General features: G+C 38.6%; 1 pseudogene; it reads right to left on the minus strand.

Annotated features, from left to right (window-relative positions):
- LOC139713217 (neprilysin-like) overlaps positions 1 to 5,785 on the minus strand; it is a 68,448-nt pseudogene extending 62,663 nt beyond the window's left edge.
- Between the last annotated feature and the right edge of the window lie 20,604 nt (positions 5,786 to 26,389).

Below are 26,389 nucleotides of genomic sequence, written 5' to 3' on the forward strand. Positions count from 1 at the left end.
TTTTTTTTTTTTTTTTTTTTTTTTACAGCACACAAGTAAATTATATCCGTGCTATTTTCGACTCCTGCACCTGATGCCACAAAGTTACAGAAGCTGTTTGGCGAAGGAATGATTACAGAGACGTGATAACAGATACATAGTTGGATGTGGTGAATGCTGCATAGATTTGCTGCAAATGTACTTTTCGCGTGACATCATCATTACAATCATCATTTTTTTCTTAATGATAATCAAAATTTCTTGTTAATGCATGGGCAAAAGGATTATCTTGGGGAAAATATTCTCCGACCATGGCTTAAATGAGGGGGAAAGGCAGAAGTATAACTTGGCTCGTGTAAAGCATCCGTTCATCTCTCCTGAGGTAATAATGTGGCGCCGAGATCTAGTTTGGTCCCTGGTTATATGTTGCTAGGCCAAAAACCAGCGTAATCCGTAAATTGAATTTCATCGATATGCAACATCATTTATATGCCACCTATGAACACACACACACACACACACACACACACACGTTATGTATTTTTTATCTAAACTATATGCATAATTATATAATACCAACATTATTATTTAGCTTACGTAAGAGCTGATGAAACCTTCTGAAGTTAGCTGAACAAGAATATTTTTTTTTATTTTATTTCTGATGAAATTTCTACCCAGTGGCTGAAAGATGGTGTGTGCGTGTGTGTGTGTGTGTGTGTGTGTGTGTGCTCGCACGCGTGTGCACTCGTTGTGTGCCTGAGGTACAGTGTTTCCAGGATTTCAGGGACAGAACTAGCACAATTCTCCCAACGTCGCGGGGCAAATTTGATTAAGTGGAATCATCTAACAGCGAAGAGAGCAGGGAGCGATTAGTGATATGACCTTTAATTTCGTCACAAGACGGCACAGCAAGGCGTCTTCCTCGATACTGCCAGGAGAGAAAAATATAGATAGATAGATAGATAGATAGATAGATAGATAGATAGATAGACATATAGACAGATAGTGGATAGATAAAAAGACATATATACGTATATATTATATATATATATATGTATATATATATATATATACATATATATATAGACAGATAGATAAATATATAGATAGATGAATAGATAAATAGACTGATAAATAAATAGATATAAACAGATAGATAAATAAATAGACAGACAGATAGATAGATAAATAGAAAGCTAGATAAAGATAGATAGCTAAATAGACAGACAGACAGATAGATAGATAAATAGATAGATAGATAGATAGACGAGAGAGAGGGAGGGAGAGAGAGAGAGAGGGAGAGAGAGAGAGAGGGAGAGATGTGCCTTGATCTCTGCAGCGAAACATATGCCGCAAACATCGTTCGAAGCTTCGTATCGGCAGATTAATTTCTGTGCCTCAGGTATTTTCCGCGCATGCTGACACCTTCCCGGAGATTTTCTGACGATGAAATAACTATGATTTCATTGAAACGTAAAAAACGTTTCCCAGTAACGAGGTATCTTCAATATAATTGTTTTGTCTATGACCATGCATTTGAGATTAAAAAAGTGAGAAAACTATAGAGATATCATATGTAAGTTTCGGCCAAAAAAAATCAAATGAATTAGCCCAAAAAGATCAGGTTGTTCGTGTTCCTATCTAGCATAGTTTCTAATTGAAAAAAAAAAAAGGTCCTTGAGTACTAAATTATATCAATGTGATCGTAATTTCAGATAGGTATCACAAACATAAAGATTACAATAAAAACGATAAACAGAAATGAGAAAAGATGCCGCGAGGCTTTTCCTAAATGATGGAAATTAGCCGTGAAAAGCGTGTCGATTCGCAAACTAGAATAATAAGGGCCGATTTTTAAACGTTACAAAAAGAAAGCCTAAGTTACCGCGCACAAAGTAGAGTTATTGTATCACCAAATTCGAAAGTTATCACAATACAAAACTGCGATGTCATAATTTTGTATATGTCTTTGTTTGTTTTTATAATTTCTGCATTTCCTATCTCGAAAACACAGCGGTATGAATGAAAAGACGGGGGAAAAAACACCACAAAACCAAACAATACAAAACTGGCGTTATGCATGAACATGGTTTTAAAGTGATAATCAGCTCAACTTTTAGTTTATGGACGAACATTTGGATGAAGGCATCATGACATTTAATTCAATATCTCACAAATAGAGATCCCCCCCCCCCCCGAAAAAAAGGTAAATATCCAGGCTACTGACAAATATTAATAAAAATGTTCTATAATATAATTCATACGAGAACATTCTTCACGTAAAGGAAGGATAAAAAGAAAATGCGCGTGTGCAGTCTATTAGTGCGTGCCATCTGTTTTGCTGTTGTGCTGTATACGTGTACGTGTGTGTGTGTGTGTGTGTGTGTGTGTGTGTGTGTGTGTATGTGCGTGTTTGTGTGCATGTATGCTGCTCCTGCATGCATGCTTTTCATACTTTACCTAAACAAAGTCGAACAAAGTTTGAACGCTATATGACTAGAAAGAATTAGAGCGAAGTTGTATGTAATCCGTACTATTTCGTGTTTTAGAATTGTGTTTCATAGAGAGAGGATAATTATGTATAGAGAAACAAAGAGAAATAAAAGCTGATAAGTTGTCGGCCATTTATTAAGCTTTTTTTTTTCAGCAACGACTCAGAAGAATCTAGGAAAGTGCACTGTTCACCTGCGTTTGGAAAGGAATTCCAAATACCTAGAACGTGTTTTAACTTACATTTGTACTTCATTTCTCATAAATAGCATTATTGGAGGGGTTTTACAGATAACAGTCGATTTCTTGGTCAGATACAAGTGCGTATCTAGATGTTGAATATTGACATTGTTGATTAAATGTATTATAAAATAAAGAAAGTTGCCATGTTTCAATTTAGACATTATATTTGTCTTGAGCTATTTGTGTTTTAGAACATCAAGTAACGGATTTAGGTATGGGCTAATAGTGGCATAAACCTGATTATTAATTGTGTATCATTGCATATGATTTTACATTTGAGGCATAATCAAAGACATAATATACCCTTTGCAGATGAAACAGATATCCAGCTTAAATGCTTCAAAATGTGAGGCCGGGATAGAATCAACCAATATCAAAATGTTAATCACTATAATCACTGTTAAGTATTGTAAAATTTACAGAATGTGCAAAATAGAAATACTAAAATTACTGTTTCTAGAATAAACCGTCTAAAGTCATGTTTTATCGAGAAAGAGAAATGATGTTTCCTCATATTTTTGGGCTTTATTGCGAAATTTTTATATGGCAGGATGTTTTGTGATTCAGCCCGTCAAATGTAATAACTCGAACAATTGTTAAATCACTGCTTCCAATGGTAAACATATACATTTTGTCTTTACAATGTCACAATACATCGTATGACATAAGAAATATGAGAATGAGAGTTAGAAAATAAAACAATATTGCGGACAAAGATTATCATCTATAGTCTGCTTTCAATCTGTCTTTAGTATGTCTCTGTCTAAATAACAAAACCTCTCCATTCCTATACATCCAGATTTGGAGACAACGCCATGATGAGTATTAGCAGGAGAGAGGTGCAGAACTGGGTGCTCCCATGGGTCATTAAGTATCGTTCATATCGGAGAGAAATGGCAGTTGGTGGACGAAAAGCTGCGAGTATTGGGAGCTAATTTCCGATGTGCGCGACTCATCCAAGGCTGCCTCTTTCGATGCCGTCTGCATCGGCAGCAAATGCACGGTCTGTAGCCGGGACGCTGTGTCGTGACAGTGTGGGAAAGAAATCTCTTCATATCTGCTTTATTAATTGCCACCCCCAAAGATAATGATACAAGAAGAGAGATAGATAGGGAGCCAGAGAAAAAAAAAAAACGCCTTGCAGCACTTCGCTGTGCGGCCAGCTGTTCATCTCATTAAATTAAATTGAAAGTAAAAAGGAGAAAACAGCCAAAAAGAAGAGAAGCAATTTCCATATGTTCTCCTCCTAAACCTCATCATTTTTCGTTTGTTGTTGTTGCTGTGGCACGTGTACTCAGATTCATACATTTTTCTTTAGCTGTATATCTGTCTGTGTGTACGAGGATACATAATTATGGAAGTCTCTCTTATGATTTAGTCAAGATTAGTCAACACATGGATCATGATGTGTTTCCAGATCTGTTAAATTCCGATGTGTGTAAAGCAATGCTGATCACATCGGGGCCATCCCACGAGACCGACATCCACGAGTCATACAGACCACGAGTTCGACATTGAAAAAAAGGTCCATGAGTCATACAGCCAACGAGTCATACAGTCCATGGCTTCGAAACCTAGGCAAATAAGGCCCATGAGTTCGACACTAGGTTAAAACAGCCCACCAGTTTGACATTAAAACACGGGGCTTAATGTGTTTGTCTCATGCATGGGCCTTGTTTGCTAAGTGCCGAACTTATGGGTAATGTGACTCGTGGGCTGTTCAACTCGTATTATTCGTGGGTGTCGAAGACGGTACTTGCACCCATCAAATCATAGAGTTTCCCTTGCTGCAGTGATTTGTTGATACAATTGGCGCCTTTTGTTCTTATAATGTCATGTCAATGTTCAGGAACGCAGAAGCATAATCGTGACAGTTCGACATTTTGGAGAAAAATTAAATTAAACTCGAACTATTTGCTTGAATGTGGATTAATAAAAAAAGATTCCAGTCATTGAAACCGCTCAAGCAATGAATACATCTGTCAAATCGATGTTATACAAAAGCAAAGATTAGGTCATACTTTCTTCAAATGGTTATGCAATAGTTCGTCTCTGTTACTGACAGTTTAAAAAGACGAGCAGGTGTATGAAGTGTACTAAACGAATTATGAAAATGACAACGTTTTACAGCTTGTATTTTCCTGCATTTTCCCCTTTTCTTTTAAGTTTTACTTCATTGTTTATTGGATTTTTGTTTTTGGTATTGTTTATTCTTTGTATTGTCGAAATACTAGAAAAGTTTGATTACGTGAAGAAACATCCTCTGAATGATTTCGTCACTTAAAACATTTCGGATGATATTCCAAAGAAAATATTTGCATCTCAAGAAAGGAATTACTCGCCTACGAACAATCGTTTGGGGAACATCCTAAATCAAGCACATTAGATTTTTTTTTTCTCACTTCTACAGGCTATGACTCTGACACACTGGTCTGTTATTGGCCTTTCCTTCTTTTAAACTGTTATTTGATATTACTCATGTGTAATATTTCTAATTCCTGATCGTTTGTGGTTGGCAGCGAGTGAACAACGGGAAATGTTTTGGTCTTGGAATAACACAAAGTCTCCCATTACATTTATCTAACGTGATTACATCACATCTTTTAATTAATTGTGTTTTCTTATGCTTATAAGTTTATACTTTAAGGTTTAGCAATAGACTAAGCCCCTCCGAATGTTTTCTATTTTGATGGACATAAGCACAGTATTAATCAGTGTTTTAGTAGTAGCAATGATGGGCATTCATACTCGTTCAAGATTAAAACCAATGCAACCTCCTGGTCTCCGTGCAGGCGTCTTGAATATCCACAAGACCACTGAGCTTCCACACGACAGCAAGTGCTGGTTCTAAATCCTTAAAGCATGCAGCGGTTCGAATCCCGGCCGAGTATGTATACTCATGAATTTTATCATGTCTATACTACTAAAACAGTGATATTACGAATATTTTCCCCATTTTTTTTTCTCGAAAACAATTCGACGACCCAGTGAAACGTTGTCATCATGATAAAATATAATAAAGTCCAACTTACTCGTCACTCGGAAGGCGCTCCTTGGTCTGCACTCGAGCCATTGTGTCCAAGCATTAACCCTTACAAGTCTACGAGCCGTTGACGTTACACCACTTTTCACCACGCGCCTTCGTCGCGTCTTGACGATTACCCTTCCAGAAAATTCAAGAAAGCTCCTCCACCGAGTATAGGACGTTGAAGTGGCAAGTACGTTGTCAAGATCCTGAAGGGACCGGTGGATGTGAGTTGGTCAGGGCCGTCTAACGGTCACTGGAAAACGAGACAGGAGTAAGGTGACAGAGTAAGACATGTGGGACGAGCGAGACAAGTGACCAGTCAAAGTGCTTCTGGCGGTATTGCGTAGGTGGTTGTTGGGCTCGATTGCGACCTATTACGCGGATGCTGGCCAGAGTTAGTATTGATGGTGTGTATGTGGGTGAAAATGTGTGTGTCTGTGTGTGCAGTTATCTCAAGGAGAGTTGTCACACGACCGACGATAGCGGAAGCGTGCTATCAACTGGACAGATGAAGTAGGTCGTCGAGATATACCGGATGGGTCTCTGGCGCTGGTATTACTGCAGCTTTGAGACAAGATATTAATGCGCCAGCACGATTAGTACACTATACTTTTATCTGCGCGCGCCCAACACTCCCGACTGACTCCCGACTGCTGTCCAATGAAGATGGTAATGCTGATGTTTTTGTTGTTCATTCGCGTTTGTTTCTTTGCAGTGTTCCCAAGTATTTGTGTCAGCGTGTTTGTGTGTGTGTGTGTGTGTGTGTGTGTGTGTGCGTGCGTGTGTGTGCGTCGCGCGTGCAAGTTGTGTTGGCGTTGTTCAGTGGGTATGTGTGTAATTTGAATTGCGTTTTGATTCGAGATATGTTTTGCGTTTTTATTGCTTCTATCCTTTTCTTAAATATCTTTTAAGCTAATAAAGAAACATGCAAGGCTTTAGAAAGTTCAGGTTAAAAGTTGCTATCACAATCGTGGGAAAAGATACTTATGATATAAAAGTGAGAAGAGAGGAGAAGTACTTGTGAGAAGGAAGAGGAAGAGTGCGAAAAAAGACATACTGATCTTCCGAACCATAATTGGTATATCAATATAATATATTTCAAAGCATCAAAATATCATTAGAGTGTGATCTTTGATTCTTTAGTTCGTTTCTCCTTCCCAAGAAAGTAACATTAACTCCCCCCTCCCCTCCCCCCCCCCCCCCACAGCCCAGTACACACAATCATTCCATCAACAAACATTCTGTTTGCCGGGTAAAATCAATAAGCATTGATCTATTTCATAACTATAACGATATCTATATATGGGACTTTATTACAAGGAAAGAAAAGGAAACCAAGCCTTTGATTCAATCAACAACAACGAGAATCATTGGGGAAAAACAAATAAAGGGACTTATAGGATGGCTTACGAAATATATCGGATAAATAGGAATATTATCGAACCGGAGGCTATAAAGAAGGCGAGGCAAGGTGTCTTATATTTCTACACCCTTAGAGATTGATATATTGGAGTTAAGTATAATCCGTAACGATGATTCATCAAGTAAAAAAAAAAAAGGGCTCTTACCTACTTTAAGACATGTGAATATATATTTACATATTTGCATATCTATATATCTATATATTCATATATTTATATATTCATTTATATACACATACATACGGAGAGCTAAAAAATATTTTTAAAAAACTACAATTTTCTTGTTTTTAAGAAATTTTGAACTCATTTTTGCATGTTTGCAATTTTCCCCAACATGCTTCCTTTTAAATGTGTCTTGCTAAAAACAAAAACAAAACATGATCATGACTTCGAACCACATTCTGGTGAGATCTTAACTCATAAAGATAATAGATATACTGGTCATTACAAGGTGACCGTCATAGATATGATCTGATAAAAAAAAAAACACTCCGTCGTCGACCTCCAGATAAAAGAAAACTAAGAAATGCATCGCACCCTGTGTAAAGCTATTTTACCCTTTAAGACTATAGACTTAGTTAGCGGTTGTACTCCCACAATCATATTTGTAAGAATTGTGTTTAAGTTATCATTCTGAGCGTCCTGTACTGTATTTAAATGAATTCACGGTCCTCATCCATGAAGATATGTTTATCAATATTTTTTTTTGTTTTTTTTTTACTAACCAGTTCAAATGGAAAGTCTCGAGTAGGCATTCACTGTTTGTTTGTTTTTGTAGTTTGGGAACATTTTCACCAAAATTTTAGCAGGGAAAATGGTTTTCAATTTCCTTTCAAAAATGATGCTGACATGTACATTTACCTTTGATATACAAAGACTTGTTAAATCTTATCCTCCTAGTTTACAAAATGATCTAATACATGAGCTGTGATGAAAAGCCACCCAACTTCATTCCACCCGCAGTCGTATTCCCTTCCCTTCCTAGTAAATTCTCTTTGAGTTTTATATTCTTATTGCACCGGATATAAACCAAGTTGGCATACAGTGTTGTTTTAACGTCTTCAATTCAAAGACAACCTTGTACATTGTGACCTCTGATATAGAGGAGAGTTTAAGTTCTCTACACGCCGTCCACCAGGGACGTTTGCCGCATTGTTCCTAACACAAAAGTGGGTTGATTCAATAAGCTACCTTCTCTCTGTTGCGAACGCACACTCGGGGCTCAATCAATCAATCAACGGCAAACATCAAAACTGTGTCTCTTGGCTGCGATCACGTGACTGGTGAGTGTGTATATCGAGATTCCGACTTGTAACAAGCACTGTGCCACGTGATGCAAGGACACCCCACTTAGATCTTCATTTCTTCACCTAGATTGGATGCGGGGAGAATATGAAGAAAAAGCAAAGCTTTAAAGATGCGAGGAGGGGGAAAAAAAGAAGAATTCGCACCGTCATGCACTTGACGCGCTGTAGGATCTAATCTAGACGGGAAGTACGTTGACATCTACGATAGATTAATAGCGCCATCCCTTCATCTGATAAGCGATCCACATGCTGCGCGGCACCCAATTGTCCGTGATGGCGGATTGTTCTCTTCTGAAGATGGATGTTTCATGGCTGATTTGCCCGCCACACGGATGAACTCGCCGCCTAAAGATGAGTGATGAAGACATGACAAAGATGTAGGAGACACCTTCGTTTGAAAGTGAGATAAAGATTGCTCTACCAGACGTTGGGTAGGGACACATTGCGGATGAGACACTTTACTGCACAGATTGCGGCTAAAGGTAAATTGGGGTGAGACGATTTGCTGCACATAGAAATGAAAACAGTAGCAGCAACAATAATATATTTGCAAACACAACTTGGTAACCTGGGAGAAATGGTACGGTAGGTGTTTGCCCTTCGGGAATTTAAGCAAGACAAACTAATGGTGATAACTGTAATTTTGTTCCACAGGGTGTCAATCGTGGAATGAGAGTAAGGCGATTTAATATTAAGGCTCTCGGATAAATGTTCCTGTTTGACGTATACTCAATTGATTTATGACACTAACAGGGACTTTGCACTTGGGTGAACCTAAATGTAAGCAGTGTAACACAATTCTTCAACTTGGCTTCCCTAAACCTGGAAGTAACAAATTCTATTCTGATTTGGCAACTGGTAAATGCAATTCCTTATCTACTTTTACTTTGATATTAACTCATTTCTTCAGCTGTTTAGCAGCGATTAGTTTATAATAAAAGTAGGCTCACTTTGAGATCGCTGCATATTATATTTTTTATTCTTGCCCTTGCTCTTTCACTACTTCTTCTTTTCTTCTTCTTGTTCTTTTTTCCTTTTTTGATATGTATTGTATTGTTGATGGTTTTTTTTTACCAATTCTCAAGGTGGATCTGCGATGGCATGTAGATTTGATAACATTTTTGTGTGCGCGAGGCGAAGGTCATCTCTCTAACAATGAAGTAAACGTAGCATGAGCGCGACTGGAAAGAACTGTGTAACCAAGGAAAATCACGGGCCATGTGTATTTCTCTGCCACAAATTCGGATCGTAGAATAAAACAAAACAAATTGTAAAACCCTTTTGAAACAGGTTAATAGATAATTTCGTGTATATTCTACTGCATACTTTAAGATATACCATGAAATATCATGTACGTATTATGCATATAATTATGTATTTCTAATGGGTACTCTTGTTTATATTTTCATTTTTGTCATACTGATTTCTTTCATACAAGTGGAGAATTGAAACTTACATAAACAGTATACTGAAAGTAATTATAGTAATTTGTATTTACACAGCACATCACAATATCTCCTTAGGAATGTTTAATAATCCCCAATATAAACCTGCGTAATGTAAAATATAATCGCAACATTACTTCTGTAATTGATATTGCAAACCTGTAAAATGATTTCTCGTATTGTGAAAGGATTTGCTTCTACCGGCCTGCTTGCTATTGCTGGTTCTTTTTTTCTTGACAACTGTATGTTTGTTACCAATGGTATTGCATGCCAAATGAACTTCATTTCATTTCATTTCATTTCATTTCATTTCATTTCATTTCATTTCATTTCATTTCATTTCACAAGCTGCAAGATTCTCTTTTCACATGTAGTGAGCTTTTAAGATGAAATCAAAATAGCTTCGCTCGTTGTACTTATTAATGCTTTGTATTATTTCTCTGTATCTTCCTGTATGTCTCTTCCTTCCCTCTCCCTCTTTCCTTTATATTCATAGGATTACATTTATTCATGTCATTACATTAATATGATATTTCTAATCATATAAACACACACGCACGCACACACACACACACACACACACACACATATATATATATATATATATATATATATATATATGTATACACACACATTGTATATGTAATATTATGTAATATGATGATGATGATGATGATACACAGCATTTGTATAGCGTCATATATCTGTTCTAGAAACATTCAAAGACGCAGACTCCTCCAAGACACTTAGCAATTTAATGCCTGGTGAAAAATGTGAGTTTTGAGTCATGTGTTGAGTTAATATGAAATGACATAATGTAATGTAATGTAATGTAATAGGATATAAAAACAATACAATTCATATAGTACACATAATAAAATGACAGAGAAACTTTAGAGAGAGAGAGAGAGAGAGAAAGAAATCTTTGCAGATATACAATATCCCATATGTCTCACTTTTTTAACCTTTAAAAAATCTTTTGGGCGTGCATTAGTATGATGAGCTTTTATATCTCCAGGGATATTAAAAGTCTTTCTATCTTCTGTTATGTCTATCTGTCTGTCTGTCTCTCTCTCTCTCTCTGTCTCTTTTCTCTTCTGCTTTGTTGTTTGAAGTATCTCTTATCAACGATCAAGATGCGTGGCTGTGAAGTTTCTTAGATTGAAATTTTGATACAGCGTATTAGTAATCGGAAGCTTTTAGCGGAGCGATCCGGGTGGTTGCGGTTCTTGAGTATTGCCATAATTCCTATTCATCTATGGGCCTAGGGAGACAATATTTCGACAGCTGTAATAAATACGTCTAGCAAACATTGCGCGTATGATACATCCCGCTAGGTTCCCCTCCAACCATGGGTGACGCGACTAAATTGTTTGTTGCCATAGCGACGGGATGAAATAGAGTGTTTTCTTTCAATCGGGGACATTGTTTGTTTAATCCCTTGCCTGGAAGAGATTTTGGCTCAGCCCGATGAATTACGACTTGCCGTCAAGTGGAAGCAACTTGGTATGATAGGAAGAGAGTGAGAGAAGAAGAAAAAAAGAGGAAGAAGATAATGAAGATGCAGAGAGCGATAGATAGAGGAAAAACACAAGACTGAGGTAGAAACAGGGTTATGCTGTTGCCAGGATTGAAATGGAATTGTTTCTCCCCAATAATTGTGTTCGGGGCGGCTTCTCATGCCCATGGTTTATCATACCTCCAGATTTCCATCTTCAAACACACCCTGGAAATAGAACATCACTGCACTGTTTTCGCTTCAGTACTTCACTGTAACCACCAATGAATTGATAGCTACTAACTTTTCTAGATACGTATACATGTATACATGTTAAGTAAATTGTAGTTCATGTGTTGATGAAATGATAATAAAAGATAGAACAGAACTCCAGAAATGGGCATAAATCATAATTATTGTCAATACCAACAGTTTATTTGAAGAACACACAAATTTTCGAACTCTTTGCATTTTGTCAAGTGATTATGAATCAGAATCATAATCACCGGTTTGGTTCAGGGATTTGTCTTGATTTGCTTGTTTTTATATTATTGTCGTCGTTTTGTTTCAGTGTTTTACTTTCAATTCAAATAGGGTCTTCCAGGCAAAACGGGTCCGAGAAATTGTTCGAAACCCAATAGAGTTGAATGATAAAATCACTTTTTGAAATCTGTTGGCCTGGAAGTGGGGACGTTGTGGCATAGTGGACAAGAATCCCGACTCCCGTTCGAAGGACCCGAGTTCGAATCCCGCCCAGTGCTTACGTCCTTGGACAAGATGTTTTTACATAGAAATGTCCTTCTCGACCTTGGTGTATGAATGGGTACTTGGCAATGCTAGTGGCTAGGGTAATAATAATATCAGGGCCCTTTGGTAGAGCAGTGGCATCACCGAAGAGGATACCCTGGGTAAATAATACCTTATGATTATTATCATAGACATTTCACACTGCCCCCTTACTATCTATATCCCCCCCTCTCTCTCTCTCTCTTCTCCTGCATCATCCAGCACTAACCATCTCGTAGCCTGAGATCGGTGAACCAAGTTTAATTATTGAAGGAATCTCTGAGCTACACCGCTTGGGACGACAGAACCTTCTACAGCTCTGTACCCAAGCTTTGGATGCATGCCCTTCCCTTTGGATCAGGAATTTGGATTCTTTACCATACTTCACGGCTTACCTGAGGACATTACCTCTTCCCAGCTAACACCTTTCTAACAATAGTACCTAATCCTTGTCTCGGGATAATGGAAATCAAATATTCCAGCCATATCATTGACTGAACAGTTGACAGACATTCTAGATCAAACGCCATGGGCACCCTCTACGAAAGGAGGATACTGGCGCTGTACAAGAAGCCATCATTGTGTATCATCATCTTTCTCTCACTCTTATGTGTTTATTTAATTACTTCTAGATCTCTCTCCCTCCTTTCTATCTAGTCGCCATCCCTTTCCAATGAACAATTTTGCTCTCTTGCCTAGATTAGAACCATCGAGTCCCCTAGGACGGTCGAGCTGTTCAAAAGCTAAGAAGCTTATGGTTCCAGCAGGCCGCAGATTATTACGGACATATCCTTCCACACACGCTAGAAACGAGAGAGAGAGAGAGAGAGAGGGAGAGAGAATGAACAAAAATCGCTTCAGTAAAGTTGTGTGTAAGCCGCCTCTCTCTTCAAAGGTTAAGTCTGGAAAATAAATGACAATAGCGCCACAGCTTTCAGTACGAACGTGGTATGTGGGCAAACGAAGAATTTGTTCCTACGAAGCACGCTATACCAAAGACCCTCTGTTTGAGAGGTAAATCGTAAACAATTCGGCAAAGGAAAGCTGATTACTGCACCAGATTAATCCATGATGCCTCATACATCCTGACACGTTACCCTTCTATCTGTCCATCTGATCCTACATTGCTCATTTGGATGCTGACAAACTATCATGTGCATTACTCCTGAAAGAGACGCGGACATGTTAGAAGTATATCTCATGTAATGATAAATCATTCTTTTTTTGAATATTATATTAAGAGATTGGACGAATGAGAACACTAAGCTATATATAGTGCTTCGTGTAGTGTTTGTTACTGTTAGCCACCATGTACATTCTACGCAATGAACCACACTGATGTATACATCTGACCCTGACCCTCTCTACTCCCATTGATATTTTACGACAGTGATTGACAACAGATTTTCATAAATTGAAGAATTTCTAGACAGTGCTAAGGCTACTAAGTGATCAGTTAAGTCAGATATTTTGAGGCTGGTTTTCCCCTCTACTGATGGATTGGACCCTCCCCCACCAATCAAAAAACAATACATAGCAAGGGTCTTCTATTAAAGCTGTAACACCTCATAAAGAGAGTATGTCTGTATACGGAGTCAATTGTCATCAAAGACTTTTTACATGTCCATCAGTGTGTCCCATAAAGGGACCAAATAAAATACCTATCATTATAGTTTTTACACACACACACACACACACACACACACACACACACACACACACACACATACAACACACGCACATATACACACACATGGCGAAATAATGACATAGATTGATAGGTATATATGGACGTCAGCTTCTACACACGTCGCGGTGCCTGAAGCACTTTCAGGTTTGAGAGAAGGAGGAGGGGACAATGATGTGATCTTGATCTTGATCTTGATGGTATACGTTGATCAGCCTGGTAGAACAACATTCAACTTTGGTTCATAGGTCATGGTGGGAGGAACATTACTCAAAGTGTTTTAAGAATTTTGACAATACCCATTAACAAGGTACATTGTAGGGGAGAGGAAAGGAACCATAAAAAGGAGGGACATAAAAGCTGAAATCGTCATGACATTTTAAGGTAATGTTTGTCTTTATTACAGAAACGGAAAGAACCCCCCCCCCCAAAAAAAAAAACAAAACAACAACAACAACAAGAGTAACAATAAACGAACTCAAACACAAACTCGATAAGGTGCACTTTACATACCTGTCTTTCATTGCAAAGTCCAATCAGTTTATCCCTCCTTGTTTGTTTGTTTGCTTGTTTTTCTTCAGGACGGCTGGTGGACAACACACACGGCAGCCTCAATCTTGAGAATCCGCGCAAGGAAAGGTGTTCTCACACGTGATGAGACGTCTAGCAGGTTAAACGCTGTCGATGTTAGCTTCGATCCCTGAACCACAGTGTTGTCGACGACGACGAATTGTCAAAACAGCGGTCCTTCATTGAAGCGCACGACCAACTGATGCCGTAAAGATCACTCCGTTATAGCTCCGACACGCGTCAGCCAACGAGGTTCAGACGACGGTCGTTAGCTTCGAGCTTTTATAACGACATTTCACCGGTCGAGCTTCCAGGAGAACTATACGAGCAGCCAGGACTCTTAAGAAGGTGTCGAACCATTCTGTCTTCTAGCTAGTGAACAATGGTATTAGATGGACGAGGTCACTGCGGGGCAATCAGCGAAGAATAGATGACGCACGAGGCGATTTTGCTGAAATGGAAGGGGAATTAACTTGCTGCGATTTGCGGGGAAAGGGGCATGCGGTATAAGTGCAAAATTGTTGGCGGCAAAAAAAACAAAAAAAAAAACACCTACACCATAAAAAGCAAGAGAAGATGCAGAAGAAGGTAGAAGATAGAAGATTGATGGGACGTTTGCGTGTTTTTTCTCAAACTTGTGTGCCCCATATTCTCTTATTTTACCAAAACGTGCACAGGCATTTGGGTTTTAAAGTGGAGTTGTGTATGCACCATGCCACAAAACTGGAGTGAACAAAACGAGCAAATAAAATAAACAAAATCGCTGAGGCAAGACACAAGATGGAATGTTCAAGATTCGTTTGGAGTAGTGATGTTAAATGTAGTGCCAACTACGGAACTTCACACAAATCTGCTGTGTGTTGGTTTAATAGTCAATATACTTACAATGATGCATGTCGAGCAATCACGAGGGCATGGGTTCGAATCTCACCCTAGTATATGCCCATGGTTTTTTCATCATCACCATATAATTCAAACATACTGAATGATCGCTGTTGTATTTTCGTTGATGAAGGAAAATTTGTTATGTCAGTTGCAATAAAAAGAACTCGCCCCCTGAATCAATAGTTTGAATGACGTGCGTTGTCACTTACATGTTTGCATTATTTCCTGTTCCCTATGATTTTTTATTGTGCATTAATGTATTGATGTAGCGGAAAATATAGCACAGTGCACTCCCGTATAACGAACATGGTTATAACGAACGAAATACAAATGCCGGGCTGCAAAGTTATCCGCTCTATGTATCTTTATTGTTTATTTGTTCGTTATTAATGAAATTTCGATATAACGAAAGAAAAACTGCCGGTCTCTCAAGGACTTCGTTAGAAGCGGGAGTCCAGTGTAGTAGATTTATCGTCCACGGATATGATTTTTATGATTTTTGTGTCTTTTCTAACAAATCAACGATCTTGTGATTAGTTGATGTCATCATCTCGGCTAATATCGCATGTGATTGCTGTCATTATCACCAACAATTGATGAAATCTTGTGAAGCTTTAAATTTCCATTACTCTCTTATCTTATGCCCTATTTCTATACATCATCTTTTACATGATTCTATTTGTCTGATCTTTACTGTAAATTACATTAAACGCTATTCGCTTGATGTGGAATCGGCCTTTAAGAGATTAAAATGCAACTCGGAACAAGTACGCCCTATATACTACATGTATACTTAAGCGATTTAAAGGTGGATTTATTTCCCTCTAGGTGCCAATAGGCAGTTTTGCCTAAGAACCAAAGTAGGTAACATTACTATTTTACTTATGATAAGCAGGTTAATCTGTTCTCAAAGGATAGTCCGACAAGAATAACATTTTTGGATTAGGCAAAATTTAATCAAATTTGTGCTTTCCGGTGCGTTATGTTTATCCGAATGTTCAGTGCAGCAAGATGTGGGGGGGGGGGAGGGGGAAGTCAAACGCAAGAAAGAAAGAAACGAAAGTGAGTAAAAGACATAGAAAAAGGAGAATATGTTGACAAGAGAAAGAGACATAGGATCAAAAAGAAATCCCTGATGGAAAGAATACAGTGTCCCACAGTGCGTTCACACTGTGTTCACGTAGTTGATTATGTGAAAACGCTCGAATTTAATAGTGTCGAAGATCATTTCACACTGTGTGTGTGTTTTTTCACAGGGTATTCATACTGTGGTGATGTTCTGTTCCACACTGTGAATTTATAATTTAAAGTTTGAATTGGTGATTCACAATTTGTTCACACCGTTGAAACTCTCGAATTTACTCTGTGTTAAGAGATTTCACACTGTGTTTCACCATAATTGTGTCACACTATGTTTCACCATATTATTGTGTTTAACTGTGGGACACTGTGCTCTTGTCAGCAGGGAAGACAGATCATAATCATATTGATAGATGACAGAGAAGAGAGAGAGAGAGAGAGAGAGAGAGATTCCGAAGCCCCCTGCAAAGTCATAATCGATATGGAAATGGCTACATTGAGGCAACATGCAGAAACATGTCCATCCAATGACATAAAACCATTTTTAAAAAAATCAATAAAGCCACCATTTCCATGCGAAGATGTTCGTGTTTTAAAAAAGAGAAGTAAAAAATTGTTATAAACAATCTCTTCTTTTTTTTTGGTAAAACTAGAGAAGCGAGGTCACCTCTTCCCAGCCACCTCCTTTATCAAACTTTCTTTCGAAAAGAATCTAATCCCTAACTTGCGGATAATCTGGCTTAGTGTAGTCGCATTTCGCACTGATCAACGGTAGGATTATTCCTGGTACACTTCTGCTTCCCTCGGCGTGAACGCACGAGGGCGTGATTTTTAAAAAGCAGTGACTGCAAAGAGTGCTTTACATGGCACCCAAAACGTAGATTTCTTCATTTCATTTTGTACGTCTACATTAATTATAAAAGCATTGTACTCCAATACCATAATGAATTAACGAGTTATTTCAGTTTTTGTTAAGCCAAGATGTTTTCGATTAAAGTTTAAAATAAGAAAATAATTAGAAAATAACTATGATATTATCTTCAATCATCCATCAATGGACTGGAAGACTCTGGCATTCCTTTCAGCGTAGTGACTCTCATATTCTCATATACGGTCTCAAAGTCAAGTAATGTCCAGTTTTAATGTCCCGTCACTGTATACAAGCATGCTAACCTGGAAACATTAAACTGCACATTACTTGAATATGAGACCATTCTGAAGCAAATAATTTTCACACAACAATAGATATATAATGTACTCTTAAATGAATCCACAAGAATTGAGAACAATCATCATCCCCAAGCATACCCACTAATTCCCACTGATCAGTACCAGCCATCCCCTTTAAATCATTTTTGTGTCAAGTATTAAGTAATTAAGCACTCTCGTAGAATCTTTTGAGTGGTTCCCAATATAATTATAAGCATGCTTTTTAGTGGACCTGTCAGTTCTTTTTTTTTTTTTTGGTGCTCTAAACATAACTGCCTATTTTACAGGTATGTATGCATAATCTTTGTGTAGCTGTCATTTATCTTTCGCATCGCCGAATGTATGTCTATCATTCCTGATTAAATTTATTTGTTCTGTTGAAAAAAAAGGAATGAAAATTAATTAAAAGGAATTGAATTGAATATACTCGGATACCACACCAAAATCATTAAAATCTATTTTAGCCGGTTGGCGTACTACGTATAATGATTATTAACGTATTACTGCTAGGATTTTGTGTTTCTTCATATTGTTATTTAGAATCAGTTGATTTCACTTTCGCTTACTTTTGTGTAAAATTGTGTTTTAAAAGAGAATTGTATTATATTGTAGTACATTTCTATTTGTTTCGTGTGAATACAATTGTAATTATTGTATTGGGTTGTTTTGCTTGTACATTTACATCAAACTTGGACCCGCAATTCAGCCTCTGGACTGCTATGTACCTTCCTTTTGATGAAATAAACCAATATCTATCTATCTATTAGAGTATCTATCTATCTATCTATCTATCTATCTATCTATCTATCTATCTGTCTGTCTATCTATCTATCTACCTATCTATCTATCTATTGTAACGTCACTTCTTCAAACCAAATGACAACAACAAAACCAAAAGCGAAAACCAAGATAACAACAAAAATACACAAACACATAAACAAACAAACAATCCCGGGCCATCCCCACCCCCCCCCCCCCAAAAAAAAAAGGTTGGAAGGTGTAACCAAAGAGGTTCTTCTATAGAACCTCTTTGGGTGTAACCCAGTTGGTGATGATGCGAATCGAGTGTGTCCCTCCCTTTCCCTTGTCGAGGAGGGCAGCCTTTCAGATTACTAGTACATTTCGTATGTCGACACGACAAACTTATGGGCGGAAAGTTTGAGTCAGTGCTGGATGTCCGAGTCCTCTTCCAATTACGTTTGTAGCTGTTGTCCAAACGAGGAAGGTCGGATAACGTATCTATTCTATTCGGCAAGCATGGCACCAACTTCAGACTCAAATAAGTTACGGATCGATTTCAGTCTTCATTAGAGAGCGAAACTCGAGTAAACTTGTTCTTGGACTTTGTGCAGTCCCACGGACTTACTTTTGTGTAAGTAATTTATGGCACTTAGTCTACAGCGGTTATTTACACGTGTAACATGTCATGTATTTTAGAAATGTTTATGTTATTAAGATCTACATAATTAAACAGTCCTACTACCAGGCTCAGGATATCAATCAATCGCAACTATTTTACAATGTAATATGGACTTCCAATCAAAAGTAAAGTTACAATTGGTTGAGATGCTTCAATTGAGGCATTATCTTATGCCGATGCGATGGTTTCTGTCATCCAGACACCGCGGTGACTGCATGCTGCACTCATTGAGGGAGCTTCAGTTTCCAACATCGCCATTCATTTTGTCACTGTCAGTGCAGTGCCAGCTGCGCTGTTGGCAACTTCCCATCTCCATGATACTGGTAGCTCTAACAGCAACACATTAGGTAGTGTCTATAGATTTTGTACTTAGGTAGACTCTAGTCACTAGTTAAGTGAAGACATTAAGTTCAACGGTAGACGTCTACGCATCAACTTCAGACCAGCAGACCGTGTGGGTGTGGTGACATAAATTTAAACCATGATTTGTTGACTGACCATGATTGATTTGAATCAATCTTTTTTTTTTAGTCTTTATTGATATCAGCAAGATGGTTCCCAGAAATTAGTCAATGCCAATGGCTATAGTATCACTGGTATCGCTGATCAGCACACCCCCTGTCCAGTTGCTTGGCACCAGCATAGGGATGTGGGACAGTATAGATATTAAGGAGATTGAAGAAGATGAAATTGTAATATTGTAATTTGTAGGTGTCAGATGTGTGACCTGGATTGACTAGTACAGTCAAAGCTGCCTTAGCGGCCACCTGCCTGTATGCGGCCGCTGAAAAATCCCCCCAAGAGAAAAGCCATTTTATAGACCCTGTATGTATATACTCCACCTGTCTAACGCGGCCAGCAGCCACCAATTTTGCCGCTCGTGATAGACTTTAACCTGTTTATAGTGGCCACAGACCCATAGTATACAGAGCCACAGCTGAGCTGATAATTAAGCACGTCGTTTTTCTGCTTTGCAGCTGTGCCTGTCATTACTCATGGCTAGCGTTCAGTCATGGTCACTGCAACGTTCACCTGTCATTCAGACATAGTAATGCACTTAATATTGAAAATCTTGCTTGAACTAGTGTGCAACAACTCAATCAATACCGGCATTCTTCAGATGCATGAAGAACATGTGTGCACACGTGTACGCACACTACATAATAGTAGGCAATGCACCCAAAATGTCCAATAACCTGTCTATAGCAGCCACCTGTCTATAATGGCCACTCTTTTCATCTCCCTTGGGCGGCCGGTATAGACAGGTTTGACTGTACTAGAAGTACATGTGTACTACTATTTGATCTTATAGATCTAGACATAGTAGTAGACATCTACTACAATTGTGCTACAACTGAGATCACTCTGGGAGTACAAGTAATGGAGAGATCAACATTTGGGATCTACGATAGCTTATTACTCCACTGGTCAGGGTCACTGATCCTATTATTAGTGCATGTCGTTGAAGTATGATTGAATGGTAGAGTCAAGAAATTTGAATTGTTGACACATTGTTATCTTTCCCAGTTGGCTGTTTATGAAGGGAGTAAAATCAAAACAGGACATGTCATCAAAATTCTAAAGATAACTTGTAAAGCAGTCATCTTCTTTGCCTGGCAAGACTTCCTTACCCTCTACACGTATGTCCCCACCACTTCCCAAATGTGTGTAAAAGTGTGCATCCGTACATCCAAGCGAACAAGGGTAGGGGAGTGTAGAATGGTATCCATGGTAAAATTACAGTGTAGTTGATGGCCACTGGGGGAGGTGGCTATAAGGAAGTCTTTCCCTTTATTCTTGGGGAGCCATTTCAAATTAGATTTTCACCCTTTATAGAATAAAACTAAACTATGTCTCTCATTATCAGTGGCACAAATTCAAAGGTGTATTTTATAAGGTGTAAAGTTTTTTTTTTAAAATTAGAGAACTTCCAACTAAATGCTGTACAAACTTCATTATGTTTCTGGCTTTATAATGTTCCAATGGCATTAGAATCTGATCATAGTAATCTTATGCCAATCTCCTCATTTGTCGAAGCCTTCCTTCAAAATTTGCTATTCTTTTACAGGCCAAGTGCCCAGATGCCACACCATAAGACAAAATGATATCGGACAATGCAGATTCTGACCCCCAACCTCGACCCCCGCCCGTGCAGAGGACAAGTTCGCCAAATCTGGATTGCTTTCCTGACCCACTGTTGAGTCTCACCCCAGACAAGCCAAATCAGAAGCTTACAAAATTCGGTAAAGATGAGGGGCAAAAGAGGAGTGGCCTGACTGAGAATTCAGCTCGCACAGGTCAGGGCATGGAGACGAGGACAGCTGGAAAGTCTCTCAGTCAGGAGGAGGCGAAAAATGAATGCCGGTCAGTGATTTCTTCAAATCCTGGCGTGCTCTTCAAGCAGGAAAAGGTGAAGCACAAAGACAATCTTGAGCAAAATCTCCAGCTTCTAAAAGGCCGTGATGCCAAAATCGCTGCCAAGAGAGTCGATGATGCAAGAAAAGTTGAGTGTAAGCAGGACAAAGAAAACAGAAATGCTGGCAAAATTGATAGGCTCACCAGGCAGGTGCTTAATCAGGGAGGCTCAACCGTTGCGAAAGATGCTCCGGCGACTTCAAGCAGGAAGTCTGCGATGGTCATCAAGTCCAGTTCTGGCCCTGGGAGGCGAAGCAACGGAGAAGTTGGGACTTTGAGCAGCCAGAAGCACGTGAGAATTGTGGATCCAAAGTGTCCTCTCTCCACACCGGAGCTTCATTCCACTGCCGTGCTGGGACAGAAGTTGAAGGAGTTGAGGGGGCAGCCGTTCGACGCAGAGGAGGTTGTGCTGAAGACACTGAAGGATTCCGAATCAGCAAGGACTGCCTTAAATGAGAGGGTCGCTGAAACTACTAATGTTGACAAGAAGGATTCAAAATATACAGGTACTGCAAACTATGAGATTGTGATACAAAGAATGCTTCTTATACAATGAACAGAGTTGTTCCTTATTTCATGTGGAACAAGAAAGGGTTCAAATAGCCATGGCAACCACTGTGCAGAGATGTCAGATCACTGTAAAACCAGAAAATTTCATGTGCATTTTAATTGTAAACATAAATTTCGCAAGAGCCAAGATTAGCTCAATTGAAATTTAGCGAAAGTTATTGTTTACACTTAATGCATTGAATGCCAGTGGCAATTGGCAAAGATTTCATGCTGTGAAAAAGACTGTTGGCTGCAGTTTGTGAAAATTGTATACACTGACTTCAATAAGTAACTTGTGATCAGAATTTAAGCACAAAAAAAAAAGAAAAAAAAGCTTGAGACAGAAAAAAAAAATGGATCTGCAAAATAGATAAAAACTACTACTGATACTACGTGGTATCTACTTACTGTAGAACACGATATTATTGCGCGGCATGAACTTTTTGCGAATTGGAGCCGACGGCTTTCTTTGTGGTGTGAAATTTTCACGAGTTGCCTCTAACATTCAATGTGTATAGTATAGACAAGAAATTTCACATGCATTTTAATTTTGCAAATCTTGGCTGGCACGAAATTAAAATGCACGCAAACATATACATTTGACTCTTCTCCTGTGCTGAAAACCAACTGCTATACCGGGTGTCCCAAAAAAGCGGAACGATGGATTCTCAATACCTTGCGTTCTAAAAGTGATACATCTTTTGACATCATTAGAAAGAGCATCTTCCGCAGAAGACAATGACACCAAAATCATTGGATTTGGTTCAGGACTTTTTATTCTACTCCAATTTCTGTAAATGCAGTCATTTTCAAATTTCGCCGGATTTTTGCGACTTATGAGATAATAATTTGGGTGCGACACGCGATCCATACAGTGAATATTGTGTAAGCTCGATGATTCATGTCAACAAAAGATACAGCTTTCACATTGGGCGCGGGCCAGGAAACACAGTGTGTGTGTGTGTACGTGTGAAAGCTGTATCTTTTGTTGACATGGATCAACGAGCTTACACAATTCACCGTATGGATCGCGTGTCGCACCCAAATTACTATCTCATATGTCGCAAAAATCCAGCGAAATTTGAAAATGACTACATTTACAGAAACTGGCGTAAAATAAAAAGTACTGAACCAAATTTAATGTTTTTGGTATCATTGTCTTCTGCTGAAGATGTTCTTTCTAATGATGTCAAAAAATATATCACTTTGAGAACGCAAGGTACTGAAAATCCACCGTTCCGCTTTTTTTGGGACACCCGGTATGTTCATAAACATGGCTCTTGCATACAGGTACGGTGTAAAATAATGTTTGTGTGTGTTGAAAAAAAAAATCATCTCATGTACCTTTTTTCAGGGGGGGGGGGCTTTTGAATAGGAATTATTCAAACCCACTTTAAAGTTACTTACATGTAATTCATGCTGTGCATGATGATATTGATAATAGCGCTGTCATGAACACTGTATGCATATTTCACATTCAGTAGTAGTTAATTTCAGGTGGGCACTATGCAGTAACCTGACGCTCTTTGATGAGCAGTATTTCATGTTAATGCTAGGAAATCACTCTAACATACGTAGGATATAAATTTTATGTAATCTTTCAAGTCAAAGCTTTCTAGCAAAATGCTTAAAATCTCTCACTGTGACAGTGTATCATCGATTGTGAACTTAGGAAACTGTCACAATGAACTTACTGCATTATGCAAACTTCATTTTCTACAAGTTCAAACATTGTCATACTGGAAGTAGGGATAATGCATGCTGAATGCTGTTCTTCTCCTCTGCCTCATTTGAACATTCAGGACTTGTTGGACTCTCTGTGCCAGTTGATGAAACGCTGGAAACGGCCATCATGCAGAAATTGTCCAGGGTGCGCAGACAGCCCACAAAGCCATCTACAGTAAGTAACAGTACTTGAATAGAACATTCCCTGTTCTTGGAGATTTTGTTTTCTACATGACACCTTCCCCTGCCCCCTCACACACAAACACACACACACACACACACACACACACACACACACATGATTTTCTGGTAGCATGTGTTCGAGCTGCTTGCTGGAGTAAGAAAAGGTCCAAGAAGTATGATTTTCTTCTTCAGACATATGGCTGCAGTTAAAAAATGACAGACGTTTTATCCAAGATGTTGCCTTTGTCTGGCTTTACACTAAAAAAGCGGGTCTAGGGTAATTACCCCCTGAGCAATTACCCAGGACACTTCCCCTGGCCCTGATGCTAGTCGTAAACCTGAAACTAATCTTAACCTAAGCCTATCCCGGATGTGTAAAAGAGCCACTGATCTGATATCCACAGAACTGCATCACTTGTGCTAGGCTCCATGTTGAGGCATACAGTAAAGTTGCACTCCTCACACTGTCTGTCTCAATGCTGAGCTCTTTCCACAGCATTATGTTCACACTTTAATATCTTAGCCTAAAACCAAGATGAACCCTTCACAGAAATATGGATGAATTATATTTGTCATGTAAGGTCATGCTGATGATTAAGACCTTGAGTAGAGATTAGTAAGAACTCTCTTAAATTCTCATTTATAGAATAGTGTGCTCATACATGACACTTCTAGGAGAGGTGTCATAGCAATCTTTAATACTTCAGTTGCATTAAGTTCCATCATTGCTATTATTGTTACTGAAGACAAAGCACTGGTAGATTTCTCATACAAAATTCAACCATGCTAAGCCGTTGAGGACGCGTCCTGAATACTCGGGCAGGTGTCTATGGGAAATGCATATTGTAGCAAAATCAGTCCGTCCTCAGTGGGTTAAGTTTATAGAAGTGTTTGTGTTACTCTGTTATCTTCTGTATATGGTATTGATTTGTTTTTGAATTAACCCCTTTCTCTGGCAGAAATGTGTATTTTCTATGTGAGTACTGTTGCTCTTCACTTCTTTCTCAATATTCCATGTACAGCAATACATTGTACTACAAGAAAAAACTAACATAATTTTCTGGTTCATATTTGCTTTATGCAGGCATCTGAAGTTCCCCCTCCAGATATACTTGACATGTTCTCCCCTACCATGATAGTGGAAGCGGCGAACTTGGATGTCACGGGTTTAATTCCTGAGAAGGTCAAACCAGAGGCAGTAGATCCAGAAACAACCTTTGAACTGTACAGACATATGCAGTGCTGGGATCTTGAGCACTGACGAGCACGCGAGGAAGTAGTCTTGGATCAGACCCATCTTAGTTGTGCTGTGACCTCAGATATTGGTTTCAGGGCCAATAACAACTGCAAGTGTGATGAAGCTGTAGTCTTTGTCTTCAGACTATTATCTTCTGATCAATGTCGCTCTGTGGCTTTAATAGGCAGACAATACTGGTCTGAATGATGTCACCAAGAAGAAGAAAACTGACCCTACTACATGTATGAACAGGTGTCACCTGAGGTTTCAAGAAAGTGTTTCAGACATTATTTAAGAGAGCAGGTAAAAGGTATTATGCAAGTATAGACATTGTATATCATAATGCAGTGACTCTTGGAACAGGTGGAAAGCAAAATGTTTGTAAACAAAGTAAGACTAAAAATTGAGAGGTAGGATTGGATGTAGATCAAGTCATACTACATCCATTTTAACTTCCATAAGAAAAAAAAAAGGTATGATATTAATCCTCTCAAGTTGGACTGTACTTCCACCCATAGGTAAGGTTTTAAAAGTTGATGTCGTACAAAAACTCATGTGAATGAATAGTAACTGCCAAATTCAACATTACCATAAAGAAAAAAGAGAGAAAAAAACAACAACCACAGGTGACGGGATGGGGGAGGAACACGTACCCCGGTTTCTGCTTTCATTGACATATGTACCGTTAATTGAAAACAGAAGTCTGCAGAAACAGAGTGGAGATCTTTTTTCTTAATGTACACTTTACCATCATCCACCTTTTTTTCTGCCTTGCGCTTAATTGTATCATTGTTCACCTGTTAATGTCTATGAGGTGTGTGAAACGTTACAGTTAACTGAAAATGTACGAGAATCATGTCATGTCCAAGTTTACTTATTTATGCATGTATTTATTGTTGCTATCATTATTTTATTGTAACCCTGCATCACAAAACCAACAAAGAGTCGCTAAATATGAATATTTAGTAAAGGGCAGTCTGACAGAGCACACTTTAAAGGGACTGCACAGTACTGGTTGAGGTGAGGATTCAGGTTTATAACATTCCTAAGTGAGATAATGAGAAACCTCTTATGAAATATGGAAGAGCATGTAATTCTAAAGAAGGATTCAAAGTTTATTTGATAAAAATTGGTTTTCAAATGGCTGAGATATCTAAAAAAGGGATGATACATGTTTTAAAAGGCGACAGCCCACGCCTTTTAATAGGATCTCTTTGTTTCACCTTGTTTTT

This window comes from Diadema antillarum, unplaced genomic scaffold (assembly GCF_040938485.1).
Source record: "Diadema antillarum isolate AM-2024a unplaced genomic scaffold, OU_Dant_1.0 seq00001926_RagTag, whole genome shotgun sequence".
Classification (NCBI taxonomy): domain Eukaryota; kingdom Metazoa; phylum Echinodermata; class Echinoidea; order Diadematoida; family Diadematidae; genus Diadema; species Diadema antillarum.